Source organism: Giraffa tippelskirchi, chromosome 3 (genome assembly GCF_054371585.1).
Source record: "Giraffa tippelskirchi isolate mGirTip1 chromosome 3, T2T-mGirTip1v1.2.pri, whole genome shotgun sequence".
Classification (NCBI taxonomy): domain Eukaryota; kingdom Metazoa; phylum Chordata; class Mammalia; order Artiodactyla; family Giraffidae; genus Giraffa; species Giraffa tippelskirchi.
In genome coordinates, this window is record NC_137277.1 from 186,806,891 (window position 1) to 186,819,597 (window position 12,707).

General features: G+C 43.0%; 1 protein-coding gene across 30 annotated transcripts in view; it reads right to left on the reverse strand.

Moving 5' to 3' along the window:
- Positions 1-12,617, reverse strand: part of ZBTB40 (zinc finger and BTB domain containing 40) — a 75,491-nt gene extending 62,874 nt beyond the window's left edge. For 9 of the 30 annotated variants that reach the window (XR_014079681.1, XR_014079690.1, XR_014079687.1 and 6 more), the window contains exon 1: positions 7,382-7,662. The gene's annotated coding sequence lies outside the window, so the exon portion shown is untranslated. Of the gene's footprint in view, positions 1-7,381; positions 7,663-12,387 lie in introns of those variants that run through there. The other 21 variants (XR_014079682.1, XM_081580638.1, XM_081580622.1 and 18 more) reach the window with 7 other exon arrangements.
- Positions 12,618-12,707: the final 90 nt, after the last annotated feature.

A 12,707-nucleotide genomic window follows, 5' to 3' on the forward strand; every position in this document is an offset into this window, starting at 1 on the left:
AGGGAGTGCATCGCAGCCTGGTCTCTCTTACCAGCTATACAAATTTAGGTCAGTTGCTTAACCCTCTGGGCCTCAGTTTCCTCATATGTAAAATGGGGATAATATTAGTCGTATCTCATGGGGTAGCTGTAAGCATGGGCTGTAGCCCACCAGGCTCCTCATTTCATGGAATTCTCCAGGCAAGGATACTGGAGTGGGTAGCCATGCCCTTCTCCAGGGGATCTTCCCAACCCAGGAACGGAACCCAGGTCTCCTTGACTGCAGGCAGATCTTTACTATCTGAGCCACCAGGGAAGCCTGAGCATTAATAAGTCACTGTTAATGAGTCAATATACGTGAAAGCCTTTGTTAACATTGTTAACAAATGTTAACATCTGTTAACATTTATTAAATGTTAAAAGGAAGCATAAAAATACACCTGCCAAATATTTTTTTTTACAGTTTTTGGTTGTGTGGTCAGTTCACAGATATACTTGTTTTTAATCACTTTGCCTCATCATTTATATAAATCACATATGTATCAATATCTTCTATAGGCTATAGGTCAAATATTACAAAATTTCTAAAAAGAATTTATAGACAATCACATTGCTAGTTTCACAGCTGAATCAGCTAAGAAAGGGAGAGAGTTGGGCCTCTCATAACAGCATGCTGGACTGTAATCGGAGAGATTTCACAGAAAGCCCTTAATTCACTGAAAATTAATAGCAGATACAAAGAACTGAAACCACCTGCTCCAATCCTCTCATCTGTAGATGAAGAAACTGAGGCCCTGAGAAATGTTTTAAGATCTTCCAGTTCACTAACAACAGAAATCAGACTCTTCTGTCTCCTCTGACTCAGATACATATTTTTTAAGTGGAAAGCAATGAGGAAGACATGATGGAACAGGGAAAAGACAGACCTAGTTTGGAAGGGTTAAGGCAGCAACCGAACAACGGGAGCTAACCTTTTATGAAGATTATAGCCCAGGCACTGTGACAAGCATTTTGCATGGGTGGCCTTATATAATTTTTGTAAAACCTGCAAGGTAGTTACTATTATTAATTCCCCTTTTAACTGAGAAAGTGGAGACCTAGAGAGATAAAATGACTGGCCCCAAATCACAAAGCCAGTGAGACGGAGAGTCAGTAAATGAACCCATGCTGTCTGACTCTGGAGCCAGAACCTTTCCCACTGCATACTGCCCAAGCTTGAGAATTTAAAAAGCATGGAAGCTCTTGATCCTTGAGTCCTTCTCCTACTTTTTTTGGTAACTTCTTTGTTCAGAGGCAGTGCAGAGACAGACAGCAAATGAAGTGGTTTTTTAAGGAAGAACAGATGACCTTGATTTAGAGCCTACTTGAAGTGCAAGTCACTCAGTCGTGTCCGACTCTTTGTGATCCCATGGTCTATAGTGTCCATGGAATTCTCCAGGCCATAATACCGGAGTGGGTAGCCATTCCCTTCTCCAGGGGATCTTCCAAAGCCAGGGATTGAACCCAGGTCTCCTGCATTGCAGGCAGATTCTTTACCAGCTGACCCATGAGGGAAGCCCTTATTCCCTGCTATTTGAAGAAGCACCATACACACATTACTCTAGCCCCCTGACTTGTTCAAGGCCACACAGCTGGTAAAAGTGCCACTGGAGGATGCGAACCCCATGCCGCCCCAGCGAAGCTCCAAGATCCATTTCCTAGACTTGTCAGTGGACAGTGTGTGCTTGTCTGTCCAGCAGATCTTCACTGAGCTCAGCCAAATGCCCTTAACTGGCTTGGAACTACACGGAGTAAGAAGTTCAGCGTACTCCCTGCTCTCAAGGAGTTTATGGCAAAGCTGGGAAGGAGAGACCACTTTCAGCTGAAGATCCTTCTTCTACTTTGTAGTTAAGGAGCAGAAACACTGAAGAGACTGTGGAGCCCTAACTTCCTGCAAGACTGTCCTATTCTACTACTCAGGTCACCCTGTGACCTGACACCTCTGTGTATATTTCATAGATGAACTCCATTCGCCTCTCCTCTCCATGCTGAAAGCCCTTTCTCTTGTCTTTGAAGAAGTGGCAATTATTTTCATCTCAATCTTTCTCTCGCTCATCACCAAGGATTATGACAAGAGGGTTAACTTAAGGAGCTAACTCAAAAAAAAAAAAGGTTAACTTCTCTCTTGCCTTTAACTTTTGTAAAGAGCCTATGGGATTCCATAATATTTGCTCAAAAATGTTCAAAGAAATACATGGAAAATTTCATCCTCAACATTTTGCTGCCCAGGAAAAAAAAAAAAAAACAAAACCCAGAACTCTAGGGGCCAATTATTCTGCTGTCTTGGACTCTGACCTTAGCAAGTCTCCCTCTGGTTTAAGTTTGTCTGAAACTGAGGGCAGCTGACAGCAGCTGTAAGTACCAGCTAGAAGAGCAGCCTGTGTCTAGGTGGTCAGATTTAATGACTACCGGGGCTTCTGAGCATCACTCAAAAGTTATAGCACCGCAGCAAACTTACGGCTATGGGCTCAATGAATAAGAGCAGCAAGTTTCACTGTTATTTAAATTTATAAGCTTTTACTATGTTCCCAACATCATGCTAGCAGCTAGGTACTCAAAACAGTGACAGGCCTTTAAAAATCAACTAGTATCAGAGTGTACTAATAAGACTAGAAAAAGAGAAGGCAGAGCAAAAGCAGAGAGCATAAGAGAAGCAGTGAAGAGGGAAAGAGAGGAGGGCTTACTGTTTGCAAACAGTAGATTGAGCGAAATATTGTGATGAGAATTAGAATGTAAAGTGGTAAAGAATCCACCTCACTATCACCTCTCAGTGGTAAAGAATCCAACTGCCAGTGCAGGAGACAGGGGTTCAATCCGTGGGTTGAGAAGACCCCTGCAGAAGAAAATGGCAACCCACTCCAGTCTTCTTGCCTGGGAAATCCCATAAACAGAGGAACCTGGTGGGTTACAGTCCCTCAGGTTGTAAGAGTCAGACATGATTTAGTGACTAGACAACAACTAGCTGGAGTTTAGAAGTGTGGCTCTTGACCATCTCCCTTGCTTCTGCTTTTCCCTGGCCAGTTGGAGTTGAAAATGTAAAAAACAATCTTAATAAGGAAATAAAAAGAGTTGGGTTCTAAGCCTGATCTTTGCTCTGAAACCTTGAGTTATTTAACCTTTCACAATCTGTTTTCTCAAGTGCAAAATGAGTGAACATGTATATGGGAGCTCATAATGCTCTACTCACTTTTATGGTTGAAATTTCCATCGTAATTTTTTAAATGGGGATAACGGTATCTATTGCTTAGTTCCTGTGAGGTCTACAAGAAATAATCAGGTAAAACACCTAGCACAGTGCCTGGTACTTTTTAGGTGTTCAACAAATGGTAACTCTTATTATCAAAATGGTATTCTTTGTATTTTTTAAGTTCTGGGATAGGGATCAGAGAACAAATGCTATGAACCAGTGAATTAAGGCTACAGACTGGAGTTCAGTTCAGTCACTCAGTCGTGTACAGCTCTTTGTGATCCCATGGATTGTACCACGCCAGGCCTCCCTGTCCATCACCAACTCCCGGAGTTTACCCAAACTCATGTCTATTGAGTCGGTGATGCCATCTAACCATCTCATCCTCTGTCGTCCCCTTCTCCTCCTGCCTTCAATCTTTCCTAGCATCAGGGTCTTTTCTAATGAGTCAATTCTTCGCATCAGGTGGCCAAAATATTGGAGCTTCAGCTTCAGAATCAGTCCTTCCAATGAATATTCAGGGTTGATTTCCTTTAGGATAGACTGGTTGGATCTCCTTGCAGTCCAAGGGACACTCAAGAGTCTTCTCCAACACCACAGTTCAAAAGCATCAATTCTTTGGCACTCAGCCTTCTTTATGGTCCCACTCTCATATCCATACATGACTACTGGAAAAACCATAGCTTTGACTACGTGGACCTTTGTCAGCATAGTAATGTCTCTGCTTTTTAATATGCTGTCTAGGTTGGTCATAGCTTTTCTTCCAAGGAGCAAGCATCTTTTAATTTCATGGCTGCAGTCATCACCTGAAGTGATTTTGGAGCCCAAGAAAACAAAGTCTGTCACTGTGTCCATTATTTCCCCATCTGTTTGCCATGAAGTGATGGGAGTGGATGCCATGATCTTCGTTTTTTGAATTTTAGGGACATCTAGCATCTGTACAAGGAAAACCTCCCTAAAGTAGGTCTTACAGGCTTCCTCCCCACTCTTTTATTCTCTTTCCTTTCCCCTTACTGCTTCATTCATTCCATTCAACAAACATGCACTGACTGCCTACAGTATGTAGGACACAGAGCTAAGTATTGAGAGTGGGAAAGAAAGAAAACAGGAGGGATTCTGAGGGGACAATATAATGGGATGGGCTTTTGGAGGAGGGTATCTATGAACCATCAGAAATGATATGCAAAATTTTTTGAGTATATGGGTATACACAACTTCTCTGAGAAGTTCTGGAGGAATTCTAAAAGGACTTTTTTTTTTTTTAAAGAATGAAAAGTATACTAAACTGAGCAAGAAAGCAAACAAAATTTATATAAGGAAAAACATCAAATACTCTTGAAAAATCACAAAAGTCGCCTTGAGGAAATAGAAAATGTACCATGATCCTTGGGTAGAAAATTTCACCCTCATAAAGATGTTGGTTCTCTCTAAGCTACTTTATAAATTAAAACATAATCTCAATAAAAATACCACCAAGCTGTTTCATCTGGAAATTAGACAAACTTATTATGAAGCTCATATGGCAGAATAAACAAGCAAAACAGCCAGGAAAACTCTGAAAGGAAAAAATAATCCCTCCAGATATCAAAACAAATTACAAGCCACTAAAATTAAGATAGTTTTGTAATGGTGTATTAATTGACAATCAAACCAATGGAACAAAACAGGAAATCCAGTAGGAAACCCAAATGCACATAAGAGTTTAGTAGTATCTGCTAAAGATAGCATCTCAAATCAGTGAAGAAAGGATAAGAGCCTTTAACAAGTAGTGTTATAATAAATGGCTGGCCATTGGAAAAAATATAAAACTCGATCCTTCCTCAAACCAAATGCCAAGATAAATTCCAAATGGATGTTTTTTAAAAAAAGGTGAAACCATATATTTTTCTAGAAGAAAACATTAATGAATTCCTCATAAATTGAGAGTGGGGCAAACTTCCTAACTCTGACTCAAAATCTAAAGTAATACACTATAGGACTGATAATTAGGACTATATAAAGATGTAAAATTTTATACTTATACAGCAGTAACACAACGTATGTAAAAGTCAGGCATGTGACAAACCGGAAAAAATATTTTTGTAACTTATACCACAGACACTGGGCAGATATTCTGAACTCATAAAAGGAGAAAACAAATTAAAAGTATACTGAAATATTATTTCTTATCTAAGAGATTGACAGAACCCCAAAAACTCTGGCAGCAAGACTTAAGAGAAAAAGAAAAAAAAGGTCAAGCATGAAATAAAACCTTCAGTGAATGTCCCTTGTTATATAGTTCTGATTTTGGAAGCATGTACATGGTTTTCAGAGTTAAAAAAACAAAATTAAATTTTAAAAAGCGATTCTCAAGTTTTAAAACAAAAATCAGTCTGATTATCAAGTTGGTGGCATAACCACATAGAGAAAATAATTATATCAAGGGACTTTAGGACAGTGTTTGACTATTCATCTCAAACAGTGTATATTCTAAGGACAAAAGAAACCACATAGAAAACCAAAACATTCAGCAATCTAATGGTCAGTACAGATAGCAGCATTGCTACTTGCCTGGTTAATAACATGGCCAGAGAAATCCAGAGAGAACGAACAGCCCCAAAGCCCCAGAGCCCCAGAACATGGCCCACTGAGTGTTAATGACTGATACTCAAGCAGAAGGGTGAGAGGTGAGTGGAGACAGTGCTAAGAGTTGAGGCTTGAGACAGGCACAGCCAGGGTTTGAGGGCCGCCCAAGCCATGCCAAGGAACTGTGCAGAGGAGTTTTAGCTTGGAGAGGAACATGTTCATATCTGTGCTTTATAAAGATCACGAGCAACAGTGTACAAATAGGCTGGAGAGAAACAAAGCCGGGAGGTTGGCCAGCCAGCTAGAAGACTGTTGTGGCAGTAATTCAAGAGATTACAGCAGCTTTGGCCGAGAGAAAGGGGACTTCAACAGGCTTGTAGTCTAAATAAGTGGGTGCCCTTTGTGGACGGGGAGTAGAAGGGGATGGAGGGCTGAAGAGAAGGGGAACACTGGACGACTCCCGGGTTTCCACCTCTGGCAACACTGTGACGCCATCCACGGAGACAAGGAACCCAAGAGAAGTGGCGGATGAAAGAAAAATGCCAAGTTCACTGCTACTGGAGCCCTGCATGGGGCAGGGAGCTAAGGAAGTCAGGAAGCAAGACCCAACTGTCAGCCCACAGTCCTAGAAAGATGAGAAGCAGGTGAAACTGGAGTTAGGTTACCTGTAGTAAAATTCTCTCAAAGTCAGAAACAGAATCATATACTGTTCACTTATGATTTTACATTTTAAAAAAAGTCACAAACAACCAGTATTTGGAGCCTCAAAAGCTATTTAGCCTTGTGATCCTTTGTTTCTAATCTCCCTCAAGCTTCCTGGGTCTTTTCCTTCACAAAACACCCTCTATTGTATGTCCCAGAATCAGATTCTAGTTACAGCAGAGGTCACTCATGCAAACACCTTCACGGGTCAGACAGACGTAAAATCTCTGATGTTTAAAAGTAAGCAACTAATTGGTAAACACTACATGGGCCAAACGCTGGTTTAAACTGTTTTCTATTAAGGTCCCATTAAATAAATATATATCCTAACATACAGATGGGCTTTCCCAGGAGGCTCAGTGGTAAAAGAATCCACCTGCCAATGCAGGAGATTCAGGTTCGATCGCCAGGTTGGGAAGATGCCCTGGAGGAGGAAATGGCAACCCACCACAGTATTCCTGCCTGGAGAATCCCACAGACAGAGGAGCCTGGCTGGCTGCAGTCCATGGGGTTGCAAAGAGTCATCACAACTGACCATGCACGCACAGAACATAAAGATATTTCCTTTTTCCCCATTCCCCACCCCGCTTTGGGTACTAATAAAACCAGAAAACACATCTACAAATTGACTTTTGCAGAGGTCCTAACACTAGCTAAAGTCTGAGATGAGTCTGGTTTCAAAGCAGCAGCAATGCTGTCACAGAGGGGCCCCAGGACAAATGCCGGGCAGCGCCCTCTCCCCGTGCTGTCTCTCTGAATCTACCCTTCTGTCCTCGCTCCCCTTTATCCCTGCTTTCTAACCCTGAGGAACTGACTCTATCTGCAGAAAGTTGATGCCTAGAGCCAGAGTACTGGGCTTCTATGCTCTTCCCTTCACCTGTCAGAAGAAACGATTGTTTTATCTGCTTACCAGACAGCCGAGACAACACGTCCCCGTCCCCGTCCCCGCTCACCAGCCTCACGTAAAACAATGATGAGGATCTCTAAAGCATCTCTGAAGCACTTCGCTGGGTAAAGGCTTATGCACAAACATTCAACTATGTTCAACCAGTTTAGACAGGAAACAAAGCCAGAAAAGATACTTTTCCATCTTTGAGGTCAAGGTCAAAGAAAAACAGAAAGTACTGGTTTTAGGAGGATTCTCCTCGCTGTTTCAGTCCAGTTCAGTATTGTATGTTCACTGTTGGCTCTGTAGCTTTGGAGGAGTCTAGGACCCACCTCTCTGAGATCTGACTAAAGTACAAGCATACCTCATTTTATTGTGGTTCAAACAGAGTGCATTTTCTACAAATTGAAGGTTTGTGGCAATCACGCATTGTCAGATGATGGTTAGCATTTCTTAACAATAAAGTTTTTTAAAAATTAAGGTATGTACATTGTGGTTTTTTTAGACATAATGCTATTACACACTTAACAGACTAGTATAGTGTGAACATAGCTTTTACATGTCATGTGTGAGAAATTGAGAAATCCAACAATTTATGTGGCTTACTTTATTGCAATGGTTTAGAACTGAACCCACCATATCTCTGTGCTATGCCTGTAATGGGCTCTTTTCCCAGAATTAAAAATGGCATTCACACAAGTCTGCAGGCAAATTCAAAGGCTTCATAGGTCCCTTGCAACCTGACCATCTACCCCAGATTAACAAGTTGATGTGGATCAGCAGTAACATATTTACTTTATCTATGGAAATGACATGCTTGATGTCATGATTTTGAGGCTATGCGGTTAAATAACATCATTAGGGTAATGTTAGGAAAGACAGTTTTTTTTCCCTACCCTTCTCTCCCTTGAGAGCTATAGGAGTCTTAAAACTGCACTCTGTGTGAATGAAATACCACACCCTCTGCATGACTTAAAGGAAGTGACAACCTCATCTCTGAATTTAAATGCCCTTAATATTTAATTATTTCCTCTCTGTGGTTATAGCTTGCTTTCTCCACGTTATTAGGATGATGGCTTTAGAAGGCAGGCTATTGGAGATCCAGAAAACCACATATCCCAATTCAATTTCCTTGTGAAAATCAAAGAGCTCAGGCTCTTGAAGAGTTGAAAGAGGCTGAAGGGTCGCCGCCTCCCTCCAGGGTGCTGGCACAGGCAGTACTCCAGAAGGGTAATGTAAATACTCAGTACGAGGCAACAGGGCACACCAATTTGTTTTTCAATCTATTTTATTTCAGTTCAAAGCATCTTGCAAACAGATAGTCCAAGAAAACAAGCCACACTTTGGTTATACTCAGTCTTCCTCAATCTCCAAAAGCAGATGAGTATTGCCCAAGTGTGGCTTGTTTCCCCATGCTGCCTGTCTGCAATGATGCTTTGAACTGAAATACAATAGATTGAAAAACAAATTGGTATGCCCTGGCTTTTCCTGCAGTTTTATATTATCCTTCAAATAGTGTTACCACTTACTCTTTACTGAAACCCAACAGACCCAAATCACAGAGTAAAACTGCAAGAGTTTAAATGTGAAGGTCCCACCCAAACCTAAAATAGCAATTTAATTCAGGGCTTGTTGGTTAACACTGTATTAACATGCCACTCTCTGTCGGGTTCCCTGCTCCATTTGCTGGGCTGGATCACATCTTCTGATGACTTATGCAGTATGTTTACTGGAGAGAGTTTAAAGTAAAACTTGACATTGCTGATCTTCCTATATACTCTGCTCGATTTATTACTGCCTCTGTAATTTTTCATGTTTATGAGCCCAAACATCATCATGTGTCTTTACCTATGCAAAAAGTCTACCCACTTTAAAGCATTCAACATTCTGCTTATAGTATGCAACATTATTTTGACAACTTTTAGAAGAAACCCAAAATCATTTGCAAACAAATTCTAAAATTACTACCAACTAGAAGAAGCCTATCATTTTCTTAGAATGAAGGAATGCAAATAGTTTCAAGCTTAAAACACCAAAACGATGAAACACACTCTACAGACAGTTGTGTAATTTTATTAAAAAAAATTAAATCCCATTTAGAAATGTTCCCCTCTTAACATAAACATTAAGAAAAAAATAAGACCTGTCCCCTCCCCCAAAGATAAAAACACACACACATACACCCATGCATGCATGCACACACACACCCTCAAATTCAACTGTAATGCACTTCTGAATTTTTATTATTTAGCACTTTGAGTGAGCTTCTCTGGTGGCTCAGAAGGTAAAGAATCTGCCTGCAATGCAGGAGACCCAGGTTTGATCCCTGGGTTGGGAAGATCCCTTGGAGAAAGGAATGGCTAACCACTCCAGTATCCTTGCCTGGAGAATTCCATGGATAGAAGAGCCAGTGGAGTACAGCCCATGGGGTTATAAAGCTGGGCAGGACTGAGTGACTAACACTTTCACTTTCCAGCATTTCAAGTAAGTTTCCATTTGGGGCCAAACTTGGTTACTCTAACTGGACTTCAGCAACATGTGTAACAAAAAACACACAACAATCCTCCAGTACCATTATCCACATGTATCAGATAAGATAACTTGTAACTGGCCCAAGAGATGCCCCTTTATCAGCAGAAAAGCTGGGAACAGGGCCAGGACTCAAGAGTACAGGGCTGTGAAACAGCACAGTCACTGACTTCTTTCAGCCCTGGACTCTCCAAGTTGTTGCCATCTCACAGTGTTTGAACTGCTGAAAAGTTCTTCCTCAACTCCTTTCCCTTCCCCTTCTTCTGAACTGAATCATGGTCACCCCACAAGTCTCAGCCTAACTACCCAGAAGAGAGCCCTCTGGTGACAGGTGGTCTCCCAAGTCAGCAGTGCTTTGTTTCCTTTATAGCAGCTGCCACAACTTGGAATAACATAGCTATTCCTTTACTGTGCTAAGACACTGGTTTTAAGTCATGTTTCATCCTGGTAATCACAGTCACAGTGCTGTCTGGTAAACAGCAGACACTCAAATATTTGCTCAATGAATGACCTGCATTTATTTAATATTTACCAAATGCCAGGTTGTGGGCAGCTGATGTAAAAACAAGCAAGCTGTGGTACCTGCCCTTGAAGACCTCCAAAGCAGTAGGAAAGATAATAAACAGAAGGGTAATGCAGGGTGGTTAGTGTGATCAATTTAGGTTCAGATCCCAGCTCCCTTAGGCATTAGCTATGCAACCTTAGACATCTCTCCTGACTCTGTTTCCTCATCTTTAAAATAGGACTATTAATACAACCTATGCCATAGTGTTGGTGTGAGGATTAAATGATAGGCTATGGAAATAAAGCACATAATGCAGTCCTTGGCACACAGGAATCACTCAATAAAAATTAACTACTAATTTTACTATAAAGATGCTATGACAGCTGTATATGAAATTATCTTTGATTACCTGTATGCCATCTGTCCAAGTCTCTATAGAATTTATTTCCGCAGAAGGGCAGAAATCATACTGATCTTGTTCACCATTGTATTTCTATTTCCAGGAGTCTGAATCATTGCTAGTATTTTGTAGACACTCCACAAATACTGAACGCTTAACAAATGCATGCATACAAGCATGGGGTACTCTGAGTCTACTTGTTAGTTAAATTAGTGATGAATAGTTGGGTTTGGGAACAACTCCTACAAAAGAACAAAGTCTAAATTAGAAAGTGGGGGTGCAGCAGAAGTTTGATGATTTAGCCAAGTAAGAGGAAATTTTCATTTTGAGGTTGTAATTAAAATCCACAAACCATACAAAGATTCGGCTTCCATTCCAAGGAAGAACCAATAGTGCCAGGTTGACAGATCTGAAAGAATAAAACCCAAGCAGAATGACATGGGTCCCCAGGCAGGTGGATCCCAGGAGCAACTTGCCAGATCAGTAATCTATTAGGCTCTAAAACAGCTTAACCTCTCAGAACCTGGGCTTTCAACTCACGCAAAAGGGACACGTGGACATACAAAAGTTGCTGGCACAAAAACGCTGTGCATTAATATAAATAAGCATCCGGCTTACTGCAGGTGCTCAGTAGATGGTACTGTTATTCAAAGGAGGGGAAACAATTCCACTTGGAATAATAAACCAATAAAACCAGAAGTAATGGAAGCCAGAGTGTGTGGTTAACTACAGAGCTCCAGGGTGCACAGGGCAGTTGTAACTCGAGTTTCCCACTCGGGTGAGAAGGGGCCCGAGGAGTCCCTGAAGGATGACATTGACCCAGCCTACTTGTGTCTACAGCTGGGCCTGCCACCCTGCTACGAAAGGCCAAAGACAGCGTGGGCTTTGGGGATCAAAGCATCAGAGCCAACAGATTAAGCCTTGCAACTACTCAAATTCGCTCCTGCACGAGGAAAGCGGCCATAGACAAATATGGAAACCACGAACACGGCTGTGTTCCAAGAAAACTTCACCGACGGACACCAAAATTTGATTTCCTGTTAACTGTCACAAGTTATGTGAAACAATTTCTTCCTCAACCAGTAAAAAGGAAAAAAGTAAAACCTTCTTAGCTCCTGGCAGACAAAAAAAAAGGGAGGGGAGCGGCGGCTTTCGGCCAAGGCCACAGTTTGCGGAGGCCCGGGGAGGGGTCGGGATTTCAGGAGGGCGGGGGGTAAAAGTGCGAGGAGCAGCTGCGAGGAGGCCTCCGATCGCGCCGAGCTGCAGGCGATGCGGGGCTAGGGCAAGTCCCCGGCGGAGGGGGGGCTCCAAGCGGGGCCTAGGCCCGGCGGAGCATCCCGGCCGGGACCCCGGGCATACCCCTCGGCCGGAGACGAGAGCGGAGCCTGCGTTCGGGAGTGTGGGCCGCTCGGGGGTGCGGTAGCGGGGCTCCAAGTTCCCCGCGGGGCGGGCACAGGCGGCTGGGACACTCGGCAGGGCGCAACGGGCTTCGCTAGGCCGAAGGGTCTCTGCGCGCCCTTCGTTTGGGGCGCCTCCCAGCCCTCAGCGGCAAAAGGGGTCTCCAAAGCGGAGTCCCGGCCCCGTTTCTATGGTTACCTGCTCAGGACCGATTCAAACTGCCGTTCTTTATTGACACCGCCATAGAGGACACGAACACTCCTACCCGAAGGGAACAATAAAGCTTTCTCCATTCAACAGCGCCAGAGACGCCAGAAGGCGGCCATCTTGAGGCCGGCGCTGAAGGCGTATGAAGAGGGGGAGGGGCGGCCCGGCCTGCCTCGCGCGCCACAGTCACGTGCTGGGGAGAGGGCGGGCCTTACGGGGGCGGGGCCTGCGTCACGCGCGCGCGTGCTCTCTACCAATGCAAACACGCTCGGACCCGCGGATTGCTAACCGCTTCTCCGACCTCTGAACCT